The 13354-nt window shown below is 39.7% G+C and overlaps 1 long non-coding RNA gene across 5 annotated transcripts in view; it reads left to right on the top strand.

Moving 5' to 3' along the window:
* The window catches only part of LOC138758785 (uncharacterized), a 90434-nt gene extending 77979 nt beyond the window's left edge, over positions 1-12455 (top strand). For all 5 annotated transcript variants that reach the window (XR_011354441.1, XR_011354440.1, XR_011354439.1 and 2 more), the window contains one exon: positions 12152-12455. This is a non-coding gene — a long non-coding RNA (uncharacterized lncRNA). The remainder of the gene's footprint in view (positions 1-12151) is intronic.
* Positions 12456-13354: the final 899 nt, after the last annotated feature.

The following is a 13354-nucleotide window of genomic DNA, read 5'->3' as shown; positions in this document are numbered from 1 at the left end:
GTTCAGTTGCTTGGCCTGGAAAGCAGGTGGGTGTCACATTGCAAGGGACCATCCATTATATGAACAAAGGCTCTACTCTTCCACTTCCTTTTCCTCTTGTTCCACTTCCTCTCTCTTTTCTTCTTCTCCTTCTTCTTTTCTGAGGTGAACTGCTCCCTCCTCAGCTTCAGCAGGGCTCCTGTGTGCACCTAATTCCCATCCTTAAAGTTTTTGATACCATCCCAAATAAACAATTATGGGCCAAGGACTGAAAACTTGGAGTTGTCGCGGTTATTGAAGGAAATTTATGCACATCCTGGAACCTTTTCCTTTGTAACCTCTTCCCTTGACAGACTTTGAAATGGGATGTTTGCTTTGAGAGTTTGCAAAAATGAGTCTCCCTCATCCATGTTTACAAGCACATTGTTTCCTTTCCTTCCAGAGTTGTATTTTTTAAAATTTTAAATTTAGATATACTGCACGGTTACAAGCCCTTCTGGTCCATGCTGCCCAATTTCACCAATTAACCTACAAACCCCGTATGCTATATCTATATCCAACTACTTTTCTAAGTTTGCACTTTGCAGAGGCAGGACAGCTAACTACAGTAATACCTCTAGAATGCAAGTCTTGATATTCAAAGTGCCCTTTTAGGGATTAAGTTGAAATCCCTGAGGATTATAAATACACATTTGATGTCAGAGTAAGGAGATCTATTTTAAGTATTCCATCTTCACCTTAAAGAAGGGAATACATTCTGAATAGAGTCCAATAGCTGCTGTTCATCTGAAGATAAATCTATTAATTGTGCTTGGCTACTGATCATTAAAGATATTCATCTTTTTGTAATGATGTGATAAATAATGAGAGGTGTGCAAAAATCCTCAGAAAGACTCTGTTACTGAGGGCGACTGATACAATGACACAGAGCTGACTTTTTAAAGTATCTGGTGAGTTAATTTGGCCATATTTTTCATATCTGTTCCTCTTTACAATAATTCTATTTGATGACTCTTGGACTGTACTCCTTGGAGTTCAGATGAATGGGGGTGGGGGTGGGGGGAACCTTATATCCATTTTTCGAATGTTGAAAGACCTGGGCAGAGTAGATGTGGCAAAGTTGTTTCCTGTGGTTGAGGAGTCATGGGGACAAGAGGGAATAACTTCAGCAATTTCAAACCAAGATGTGGAGAAATTTATTCAGCTTGAGAGTGATGAACTTCTGGAAGTAACTGCCACGGGCAGCTGTGGAGGCCAGGTCAATGGGTCTATTTAAGGTAGAGATGGATAGTTATCCAAATAGTCAGGGTATCAATGGTTATGGGGAAAAGGCCAGGGAATGGGGCTGTAGGAGAATGGAATGGCAGAGGAGACTTGATGGGCTGAATGGCTGACTTCTGCTCCTATATCTTATGATCCTGCATGAGTTGGATTATTTTCTTTCCATTCACTAATAAGTATAAAGCAGAACATGAACTTCCCACTAACGTTGCAGTCTTATATCAATGTTTATCTTTTCATATCTTCAAGGGGTGGTGGTAGATGCGAAGTCAGTTGTCATATCATCAAAATATGCTGTGGGTGCTTTGGGTTTGATAGACTGATTGATTTCTGTTCTTTATAACAAAGTAAGAAGAATTCCACTGGAGCCATTCACCCCAAAGCAGAAGGTCAAAGAATATCAAATGGAAATGACCTCCAGTGAAAAATCACTTTCTATAAATCTTTGCAGAAGTTTAAAGAATTAAGTGCTAGAAGATGGCTCCACCAACAAAATTAATTTTTATCACGAGGTTTCATTAACAATTTGGGAGGGTGAGAGTGGGGTTGGGGAACATTAACATTTAAGCTGACCTTTTTAGGTGTAATTCAGGTATATTTTAAAAGCTCAAGTCCAAGACATATTTTCTTCATCGGAAAATGATCACACATAATTCCACAATTCAATTACTTGAAATTAGGGGTTGAACTCAAGTAGCAGAGGAGCCACTGATTAAGAAATAATTATTTTTCAAAATAAATATATTAGCCAAGTATTAATATTACTGAAGACTACTTGAATATTATCGGTCTTATTTATATCAAGGAAGAATTAATATTCTATAGAAGTAAAATACTCTTTCAATACATTGATTTATGGATAAGTACTAATTGGGAGTAAGTAAATAAATCTGTGCTGAACCCCAAAGTAAAAATGCACTTGGAAAGTCACGCCTATTTGAAACATTATTTGTGCCCAGATTATGATGGCAAAAATTATTGGCTATCATTAACTTTACACTCTAAAACAAAGAACATCTATGTCAAATTTATATTCATGAGAATAATAAAATATCTTATTTGAAATGATTAACTGTTGATAAAAATCCAATTAAGGGAAATGTTAAATGGAAAAAAAAAAAAATCTCGTAAACACCATCTGCATCTTCGAATGTCAATCTTGTGTAGAATCTCTTCCATTAGAAACGCAGAATATAATTAAGTATAACTAAGGGAAAGTTCTTTTTTATTTTTGTACCTCAGCTACAAGAGCATTGTGCAATCTTTTCTTGAGTAAGATGGACTCTTCCTTGTCCCTTCATGGTTCCTTGGTGTACACCTCACATTCTCTATATTATGAAATAAACTTTAGATTATCGAGAATCTAAAAATCATTGATTAATAATCAGATTAGAGTGATTGTAAATTCAACCAACAACTCCTTTCAAATCTACAGATGTAAATTTGCTGTCCAGTAATAGAAAAAGCCGCATCACAATGAATTAGGGTATGCATGACCAAAAAAGCGATTCACTCTTTAGCAAGTAATTCAGCAATTATCTCTTGCATTGCCAAAGAATGTTAATCAAATTTAACCTGAAGAAAATAATTCTAATGTAAGAATTTCAATGATCTCCTAGACAGAAGGTTGGTAAACAGGTTTAGAAATGGAGGTATCTATATGTCAAATACATCTACGTGAGGCACTGCTTTATAGAACAGCCGCTGTAATAAAAGACCCCCGTTGCACTGGCCATGCTTTCTTCTCACTGTTTACCTTCAGGCAGAAGTTATAGAAACCTGATGTCTGGCACCTTATAGGTTCAAGAACATTTTTTTTCCAACAGCTATACAGCGGAACGGTAAGCGCAGGACTATTACAGCGCCAGTGACCCGGTTCAAATCCTGCGCTGTCTGTGAGGAATTCACCCCTTGTCTGTGTGTGTTTTAACTGAGTACTCTGGTTCCCTTCCAGCCTTCAAAAGGTGTGGGTATTGTAAGTTAATTGGTGCATTTGGACGGCACTGGCTCACGGGCTGGACAGGCATGTTATCGTGTTGTATGTATGCCTAAATTTACTATTTAAATTTAAAATTAAATACCTATTGAACCACCCCTAAATAATATTCACATATGGCCTCAGGAAATCTCCCAAACACCACAACTTTTGACCAGGTTGTTAATTGCTTTCCCTAGGCTCCCCAAACCTGGAAATGATGAGTCAGAATACAGGATGGAGATCGAAAACCTTGTTGGGTGGTGCTGGAGACTGAGAGTGTAGAGATGTATAGCCAGTGTAATGAGGGATGGGTTAGATAGGGGCCACCAGAGGTTTGGTGAACCAGGGACAGGGTGAAGGATGACAGACAGATGGGGAGATGGGGAGGCACAGAGAGGCAGGCAGTTTGTTGGCAAATGCCAGTCAAAGGGAGAGGGTGGCAAGAGAAAAGAAAAGGTGGTCAAGTGGAAAGGAAGATGAGCCATGAAGCTGGATGATGGTTAGGAGGATGATGAGCAGAAATAAAGGCTATTGATAACACTGGACAATGAAGATTTTGGTTCTTGAATACTTTTGGGTATATTTTATGGATTTTGGGCTGCTGTTCACAAAAATCACCTTAAAATTTCTATCATATCGTTTTTAGATATAACCGATTTTTATGATTTCATTTCATATTTTAAGTCTGCTTCAAGTACACAAAACCACGAAGTGCAGCATGTCATGGAACATTCATTTCATGCATTCACACTTGGGGCTTCTTCCCTGCTGATCCCTGCAGTCAGTGACGAACATGGTGAAAGGTTTCACCAGGACATTGCGACCATGGAAAAGTGGTATCAGGGTGACTGGAATCCATCAATGCTGGCCAACTATTCTCATGTCAGAGAGGCATCAGATGTCGAGTACAAATGAAAATCAGCAGCAAAACGTTTTTAGGTCAGTTGAACTATATTGTTTAATGCAGTAGCAGTGATTTAGTTATAAGACACAAACCTTTGCCCAGATAGGCACAACTGACCACCATAATTCATGTTCAACTTTCTGAAATAATATGATAAACAGATAACTGTTGAACTTATTGAAAGTTGCAATTTCAATACATCATGAAGACAGATGAAAAATCCTGAAGAGAGTGCTCAGAAACTCGGCAATATAATGGAATAATCCATCCAGAAGTATTCTAGAGTTCATGATATATCATTGAAAGGTTTACCCAAAGCTAATATTTTGGGTCATCTATTTCTCCTAATCAGTTTTGTTTTGACATTTATGTGAAATCTCTCAGGTCCTTGTTTAGGATTGTTTGACAATGGTGGTTTAAGCAAATGTGTTGATATGTGAAGATTCCTCCTATCCTGACCCAAGCTAATGTTTGTGAAACTTGTACTAAATCACTACATTATGCAATAAAATAATGTGTAATAATGAGAATTCATTTGTCACATTCAAATGTGATTGATTGCTCTGCAGTTTCATTACATCTTCTGTCCTGTCTTGCTTTCATGTCTATTACACACAAAACATTCTGTCAACGATGTAAAAACGATATCGTTGTGTAGTATATAGATTTCCAAAAAATAAATTGCTGAAACATTTGTTGTATCTCTAATTTTTACACCAAATTAACTATAATTTCTCCACATTTTAAATGTGTTTACTTTGCCAGATATTTTAATAAGTTGCCAGGATATTTTCCATTCCCCGCCAGTGAGGTCATGGTGATTTATCAGCAATGATGGTCAAGGCGTATTCTTTCTTCAAAGTGTCTTGACTGATGTAACTGCTCCAGTAACGTTAGCAGTTAGTCTATCACACATCTGCTTAGTGTATAATCTGCCCCATGACTGTCATGTTGCACAGAACGTATAAACAACAACACAAGGAGAATGAATAGGCTATCAATTTTCGACGAGAAAATGGAATAACAGAGAAGAGTGGATGGGAGTAAGGCTAATGGTGGGGGGGGGGGAAGGGAATGGGGTGCTTACTGTGTATGAAATTTTCACCTCTTTCTTAATTAAAGATTAATTAAGACAACACTGGACAATTTTTTTTCTAAAAGGTTTGCTTTCAAAAGTGGATCATAATAGACAACTTCAAGCTGAACACAAAGGTAATTTCAGATTTGCTGTATCACATAGGAAGTTAGAAAAACAGTAAATTCAATTTTATTGAATTCAGCATGTTTAATCGCATAATGATGCTGACACATTGCATTAGTTCAACTGACCTAAAATGTTTTGCCGCTGATTCTCGTTTGAACTCGGCATCTGATGCCTCTCATGTCGGTGTCCAACAACAGTCGGCCAGCAAATATGAATTCCAGTTGCCCTGATAGCACTTTTCCATGGTCGCAATGTCCTGGTGAAACCTGTCACCATGAACCAAGGGGAAATCCTGTGTTGTTGCATCTGCGGGCAGAGGGGGCCAGGACAGATGAGCAGGAAATAGAGGAGATGTGGGAGAGGGCTGCATTTTTCAAGTAAACTGATGACCATTTTGCATTTATTTAATTTGCAATAAGGTGTCATAAGACTATGTAAATGTACGTCTTGAGGTAAAGAACATCTTCAAAGATGCAATGAACAGAATGTTTTCAAAAGGAAATAGGATAGCACAGTTAGCAAATTAGGGCAGCATGGTTAGCGTCTCGGTTAGCAATGCTTTTACAATGCCAGTGACCCGGGTTTGTAACTGGTGCTGTCTGTAAAGAGTTTATACATTCTCCTCGAGTCTGCATGAGTTTCCTATGAGTGCTCCAGTTTCCTCCTACCCTTCAAAATGTACAGCGTTATAGAGTAATTGGGTGGTACAGGCTTGTGGGCCGGAAGGGCCTGCTACCATGCTGTATGTCTAAATTTAAAATATTCATGACACTTTCTCTTGCTGCTTTCCTTTCCATTATTAATACCTCAGCCACAATTTTAAGTGGAACACATCATTTGCTTTACTTGGCTAGATGAAAATCTAGCTGAACAAGAATTATTCTATTGGGAAAAAGAGTGACCTCCTTCTCAACTTAGATCATTAAATGAAAGCTCCAGCAGTCACACATAGTCACGCAAATGGTAAACTGTTACCATCAACACAATTAGCCAGCAGGCCTCTTTATGTTTTGAACAACTGATGAGATGCATTGAGGAGAGAGGATATCAATGCAATGTAGCAATCAGATGCCCTCTGATTGTAGACAGGTCTTGTCATGAAGTAGCATCTTTTTTTAATTAAAGTATTTACTGGCATTCCATTGGGTTCAGCTTACGCATTGTGTAGTGGTTGAACAACAATAAATCTGAGTACATGAAGCATTTTCTTTTTCCTGCAGGTGAAAATTTAGCCAGACTGAGTTGCAGGCTCACTGTGTGCTTTGCGTGTTACAGTGATCTGCAGCTGCTGTGATTAAAGTCATATAAGATTTGTACTTAACGCAGTTCATATTCAAGGCAAACAGAGAAATCTGCTTTTCATTTCCTTGCTGTGTTTTATTTGAACTGTCTGTACCTCTGTATGAATGGTGAGATAAAATTTGAAATTACATGAGGTAATGAAACCTATCTAATTATGGGAGTTTCAGTGAGTCCACCAATGCAGGAGCAATAAGGCAAACAGAAGGCTACATGTGATGAACAACAAGGGGAACAGGGCAGCTCAATGGTGCACCTTGAAGAGCTGCCATTGACCCAGGTTCAATCCCAACTTCCGCAGCCTCTGTGGGGTGCATGCATGTTTTCTTTCTCACTCTACACGTTTTCTCCTGGTTCTGCATATTCCAAAAACATCCCCAAAGACATGTGGGTCACTAGGTTAATTGACCGCTGAAAATTGACCCGAGTGAGTAGGTGACTGATAGAATCTTGGGGGACATGATGGGATTACAGCAATTGGGTGTTTTAGGGTCGATGTGGGCTTCTTTCCGTGGTGTGCGACCACAGAAATAGAATATAAATTAGCTGGAGTTCAGACACGACAGACCAATTGGACTTCTTCTGCACTACATGTTGTTCTGTCACCCAACAATTGAAACAAAACTGGTATCATCGGTGTTGGTTGCTGGGATTTGATTGGCATTTAGATCTTGTAGAGAAGGGACATAAAAGCAGGAAGAAACTGTGTGTTCAGAAACAAACAAAGTAGTGGAGAGGGGATATCGGAGAGATGAGCAGTGTAATGATTGGGAGGAAGAATTCTGGAACAGCGCCATCAATTCAAAGGTGCCAGTGTGGTAAGGGTTAAATTCAAACTTTCATTCACAATAAATTTGAGATTGTCTGAAACCATCTTCACACACAGATCAGACCACAGTGAAACTTCCAAATAGTGGAGGGAAATACACTGGAGTCATTGTAGATAGTGTTGAAAGTTTCCTCAGGAGTGTGCGTGGGTTTGGAATGACAACAGAAACCCTGGCAAATTTCTACAGATGTGTGGCAGAAAGTGGTGCTGACCAGCTGCATCACGGTCTGGTATGGGGGCACCAGCATCCCTGAGTGTAAAGCCCTGAAAATGGTAGTGGACACAGCCCAACTCCCCTCCCTAACATCAAGAACATCTAAAGTCAACGTTGCTATTGGAGAGCAGTAGCAATCTTCAAGGATCCAAACTACCAAGCACAAGCTCTATTCTTGCTGCTACCATCAGGAAAAAGGTATAAGTGTCACAAGGCTTGCACCACTAGGTTCAGGAACAGATCTTACCCCTTCACCATCAGACTCTTTAACAACAAACTCAATCAGGGACTCATTTAAGGACTTTTACTTTTTCACTTTATTGATTTTTTTTCTATCTGTATTGCAGTCAGTTCATTTACATTTCTCTATTTATTTACACATCTGTTTTTTTCTTGCACTGCCAATAAGTGGTAATTCTGCCTCACCTGCAGGAAAAAGAATCTCAGGCTTGCATGTACTCTGACAATAAATCTGAAATCTGAATCTGAAAGAGTCATAGGTGCCCCAAAGTTGGGGGAATGGATGTCCTTGTGGAAACCAAACTAATCTTTTGAAGTGGTGGTCCACTTTCCACATTCTCTTTCCCTAGAGCAAACTTTGGCAGGACAAAAGTTCCTTTGCACTGCATGTATTCTGTTCCAATACTTTGGTCTACAGAAGCTGGCCCATCTGCCTGCTCCATTATCTTCGTCAATTACTCCTGAAAGCATAGCTAGCTCATTTGTTTGTGGATGCTGTCCTGTTACTGTGCCATATATTCTGCCTGTGGGTTGAAAGCTGGCAACAGATATCCTCTCTTTTTTTTAGCAGGGCTACAGTTCCCAAAGCTGTGTCCCTGTCAGTACCACAGGGAACACAGTTCACTACACCAAGACTGAGGCTGGGAAGTTAGCTAAGAACAAAGGGTTAGAGGGTGGCAGATAAAGTTGAGAAAAGTAGAGCTAAACTGGATTTAAGGCAATTCTTCAAAACTAAAACAAATGAACAAGTAAACCTTGGCTTCTCTAAAGGATACAATGCTAGTTTACCACATTAACATAGAAAAATGCAAGTCCAAAGACTCAGACAGATTACGTGTTCGTTGTGGGGTTTTACTGCCTTGATGAAAGGCCCCACATTCAACAAATGTTTGGGTTTAAATTGTGCATGAGCTGAAAGAATGATTTTTGTTATGGGTGTGTTTCTCCTTTTGTCTGAGCCTGTCTTGCTGCAGTTCTCAAATATTGGCCACTACTTTCCCGTCGCTCTGGTACAAATGCTCTGTTAAATTGGGACAAAGAAAATCCCACCACCAAGCATGCTATTTTTTCCCCTTGGTTCAGCACTGGCAATAAAAAGCCATTGTTTCAATAAAGGGGAGTCTGAACAGCCTAGGAGTAGAGCCTCTGTTTTAGCGGCTCAAGTTCTGACAGTAACTCGAATGGCAAACCGATTGCAGATCACTGTCCCAGTACAAATTAATAATGGGCAAATCATGCTTCCTTTACAAAGCAAGCCAGCGAATTCCACTCCTCTTGACTTTCCCGTGATCCCAAAAGCTTCCTAAACCACTTTTCTTTTCCATCTTGCCAATGACATGTATACACTTCCCTGGATATTTGTTTCTGTACCCCCATAAGAACTTTGCCCTTTATTTTAGCACTTCCTAACTAAAATGCTACACTTCATATTTCTAAGCTCCAAATTTCATCTGCTACTTATCTGTTCCATCCACCAAGCAATTTATATCTCCTTGAAGTCCGATATCATCCTTCTCATTGTACCTTCTTGTTGTCATCCACATATAGCATTGTTGTGTGTGGAAGAAAAGTGGCCTCTCTGTCTGTCTGGAATATGTGTATTGTGGGTGGTCATGTGTCCTCCCCATCTGAAACTTATTTGGAAGTCACATCACCTGTCAGTTAAGATTGGACTCCAGCCACCCATTAGTGCACACCTTGCCATTGGCTAATTTAAATCACCTAGGGTCATTATTGGCTAGATACTCAGAACAGAATAAAACATTGAAGCATACCACATTTCTTTCTCTCTTCTTCATGGTCCAAGCCCCGGATATCGCTCCATGCCAGGTCGCTTCTGTGGTAATTGCTGGAAGTGTCATGGGTAAGGTATGCACAACACTGAAGTTGAGCAAAAGGCAAAGGAGGAAAAACCCAACACCCAACCCCAACCAACCAATTTTCCCCTGCAACCGCTGCAACCGTGTCTGCCTGTCCCGCATCGGACTTGTCAGCCACAAACGAGCCTGCAGCTGACGTGGACATTTACCCCCTCCATAAATCTTCGTCCGCGAAGCCAAGCCAAAGATAGATCAATACTTGCAGAGAGCTGCACTCCTGCTGGTAAGGGAACCAGGTGTGTGTAAGAGACCCTGTATGTAGTGTGTGAGCGTGCTGAATATAGGTTCACTATTGTCGGAGTCCAACCTCGGTCAGAAGTGAATGTCTATATCATTGCTTAAGTGAAATAGTAATCAAGTAGCATTTAACATTTTCACCTGTTTGTCTCCCATCTGTTAATTAAAGTTGCGTGTGATTGTAACACTTGTATCCGGACTCGTCTCTCTGTGAATCCACCGAACCTGACACTCTTCCCAATTTGACAAGTGTGCCATAGGGATTAGTAGTTGTTTGTTCTATATAATATATATATGAACAAGTTTTCAGAGAATGTTGATGGAATGATGAGTAAGCTGTGGATGACACCAATATGGATGGAGTGGTGGACTACAAAATAGGTTGCCTCAGGTAACCACAGAATTTAGATTAATTGGGGAAAATTGGTAAAGGAATGAGAGGTGGAATTTAATTCAAATAAATCTGAAGACCGGGAGAATGTTGTCGGACAGGAACATCTTTGGATACAGGTACATAGTTCCCTGAAATTGGCTATAGAGATAGAAAAGGTGATAAAGAAGACATGTCATCTTACTGTCATCAGCATTGAGTACAAGAGTTGGGATGTCATATCACAGCTGTACAAGACATTGGTAAGATAGCACTTAGAATATTGTGCACTGTTCTGGTCACCATATGAAATCGAGGATATAATTAATCTAGAAAGGGTTCAGCAAAGATTCAGAAGGATGTTGGGAGGATTAGAAGCTTTAAGTTATAGGAGAGGCTTGATATTTTGGGAATCTTTGTACTAGAGCTTCAGAGGCTGAGCGGTGAACCTCGAGAGGTTTCTAAAATCAAGAGGGGCTTAACTTAACCGTTTTCCCCGGGTAGGGGAATCCAAAAACTGGAAAGCACAGGTTTAAGGTGAGAAGGTAAAAATAGGAAGGGGACCTGAGGGGCATGTTTTTCACACAGAAGGTGATGAGTATCTGGAATAAGATGCTGGAATAAACAGTGGAGCTGGATACAATTACAATGTTTAAAAGCCATTTAGACAGGAAAGCTTTGGAGGGATGTTGACCAAATGTAAGCTGATGGGACAAACTAAGGGTGGATGAGTAAGGTCTAAGTCTGTTTCTGTGCTAGATAGCTGTTTAAATCCACGATACTCACAACTGTACATAGCAATCCTCTCAGATCAAGCTACCACTTAATTAATAGTGAGATTTTTTTTTGGCCTCCACTGCTCTATCATCTGGATGTTGATCAGTCTTTAAGGGAATACCAACTGGTGTCTTGGCCAGCTGTGGGGATTTCACTTGAACCTCTTCTGATCCACACATTGTCTTGCACAAGCCCGAAGGCTGAACTTCCTCTGCTCTTGCAGGCTCCCCCTTCTCGTCGCCAGTGAGCTTTACCTTTAGTAGGGAGGGAATTTATAGAAAATGATAATCAGCATCAGAATTTGCAGTCGCTTGAATAAATGGGGATGGATTAGATAAAGCCAACATGGATCTGTTGAAGACAAATTGTGTCTTAGTTGACGGAGATTTTCAATGGAAAAATAGAATGGATTGATATGGGAAATGAGGCCAATAGTTTATATTTGGAACTTCCAAATGAAATGAAATTGGTTTGTCCACAGGATTGAAAATCTTGTAGTAAAAGGGATTTAGAGTGTCATGAAGAGAAAACTCACTGTAACTGAAAACAAAATAGTGAGAGCTGGTATTTTAGACTAGAGGGAAGTGCACAGTGGAGTTACACATTGCTCTTCTTAATATATATTGAATAATATATATTGAATAATATATATTGAAATACAGTATTTATTAGATTGAAAATTAGATAATAAATGCTAAAGAGATTCATTTTGTCATGCATTATCTCTTGTATTTCTTTTCTTGATAACGAACCTGTTTGGCTCCAGCAAGTAAGAATGTACATTGTATCACGTATATGACAGTAAATTGATTATTATTATATATTGACTTGGATATGGTGTGTGCTGTGGGACTGTCAACAGTGGCCACGATCCTTTAATTCCATGATCATTTATGTACAGTCGCCGCGTAATTTTGAGATAACCCTTTATGATTATAAACCATCCTCTCTTCTCTCAGTATTCCATTATTGGACTTTGTCCATCGGCTGCGACATGGCTACTCATTAACAACAGACATCACAAAGGAGGAGGATTCTACCCTAGGACAAGACCATATCCCAGCAAGAAAAAAGAAACAGCAATCAGGAGCAGGATGTTTGGTTTCTATTCCCCCTCAGAGTGGTGAAGATTATTGGTTTTAACATTGAGATTGAAGCTGGAACCTTCCTGATCTGTCAGTCTCACAATTTAGTGAGACCAAAACGTACAGCTGACACTTTCACCTACTGTGCTTTGGTGTTTCTTCCAATCCATCCAGTTCTTCCCAATTCAACTAAAAAACTACTCTGAATACTTGCATCTGTGTGGTCCATTGGAGGAGGAGGGTAGTTTGCCAGCTTTGTCCACAAGCTGAAAACAAAATCTGAATATAACAGCAGGAGATTTATTAATCTGAGTCTGAAAATTCATTAAAATCCAGCAGTTTTAGAGCAGATAGTGGGAAACAGCAGGATTAGAGGCATTCTTTGGATGTCTAAAATAATTACCGTGAGAAGTATGAGGAAATGGTGTGCACACCACATCTGTGCTTGTGTGGGTAAAACCCTTGGCATTTTCAGTCACCTCGCAGGCGTGAGTGACAACTAGAAAGAGATTGGATGGGCCTACTGGAGCAGCAGGTGAAATTCCACCAAAATTTTTTTTTGACGCCCACCCTTAGCCCCAACATGCTGTTGAATTAATAGTCCATCTTTGAAGATAATGATCTGAAGAAAATGTATTGCTGTACAATAGGATTTACTCTTTGAATTAGGAAAGTCCAAGTAGCTTGAGGAAGAGAGAAAAATCTAATAATTTCAGACACCTAAAGCCTACCGTATATATCAGAGTATAAGCTAGTATTTTAATCGTAAAAATATCACCCCAAAACCAGTGGTTGTCTTATATACCAAGTATAAAATCCAAACCTTAACAGCGAAGTCTCAGGTTTCCCCCATGGGGTCCACTCGCCCAGTCCAACTGCCATCGGCTCTGTACAGGCTTTAAATGGCCAGTTTAAGGAGCCAAGTGTGGTTTATTTTAAAGTCTGCACATAAAATTTAAACTTTTACTGGGTAATTTGCTTTTAAAATATTGTGACAGCATCACTCCACTGGCCAGTGGTAAGTGCCAGACTTGGGGTCGTCTTATGCAGCAAGTATAGCTCAAAACCTACATTGTA

The sequence above is a fragment of the Narcine bancroftii genome, chromosome 3 (assembly GCF_036971445.1).
Source record: "Narcine bancroftii isolate sNarBan1 chromosome 3, sNarBan1.hap1, whole genome shotgun sequence".
Taxonomy (NCBI): Eukaryota; Metazoa; Chordata; class Chondrichthyes; order Torpediniformes; family Narcinidae; genus Narcine; species Narcine bancroftii.
Note: the sequence above shows the minus strand (reverse complement) of the source record. Positions and strands in the feature narration are given on the sequence as shown.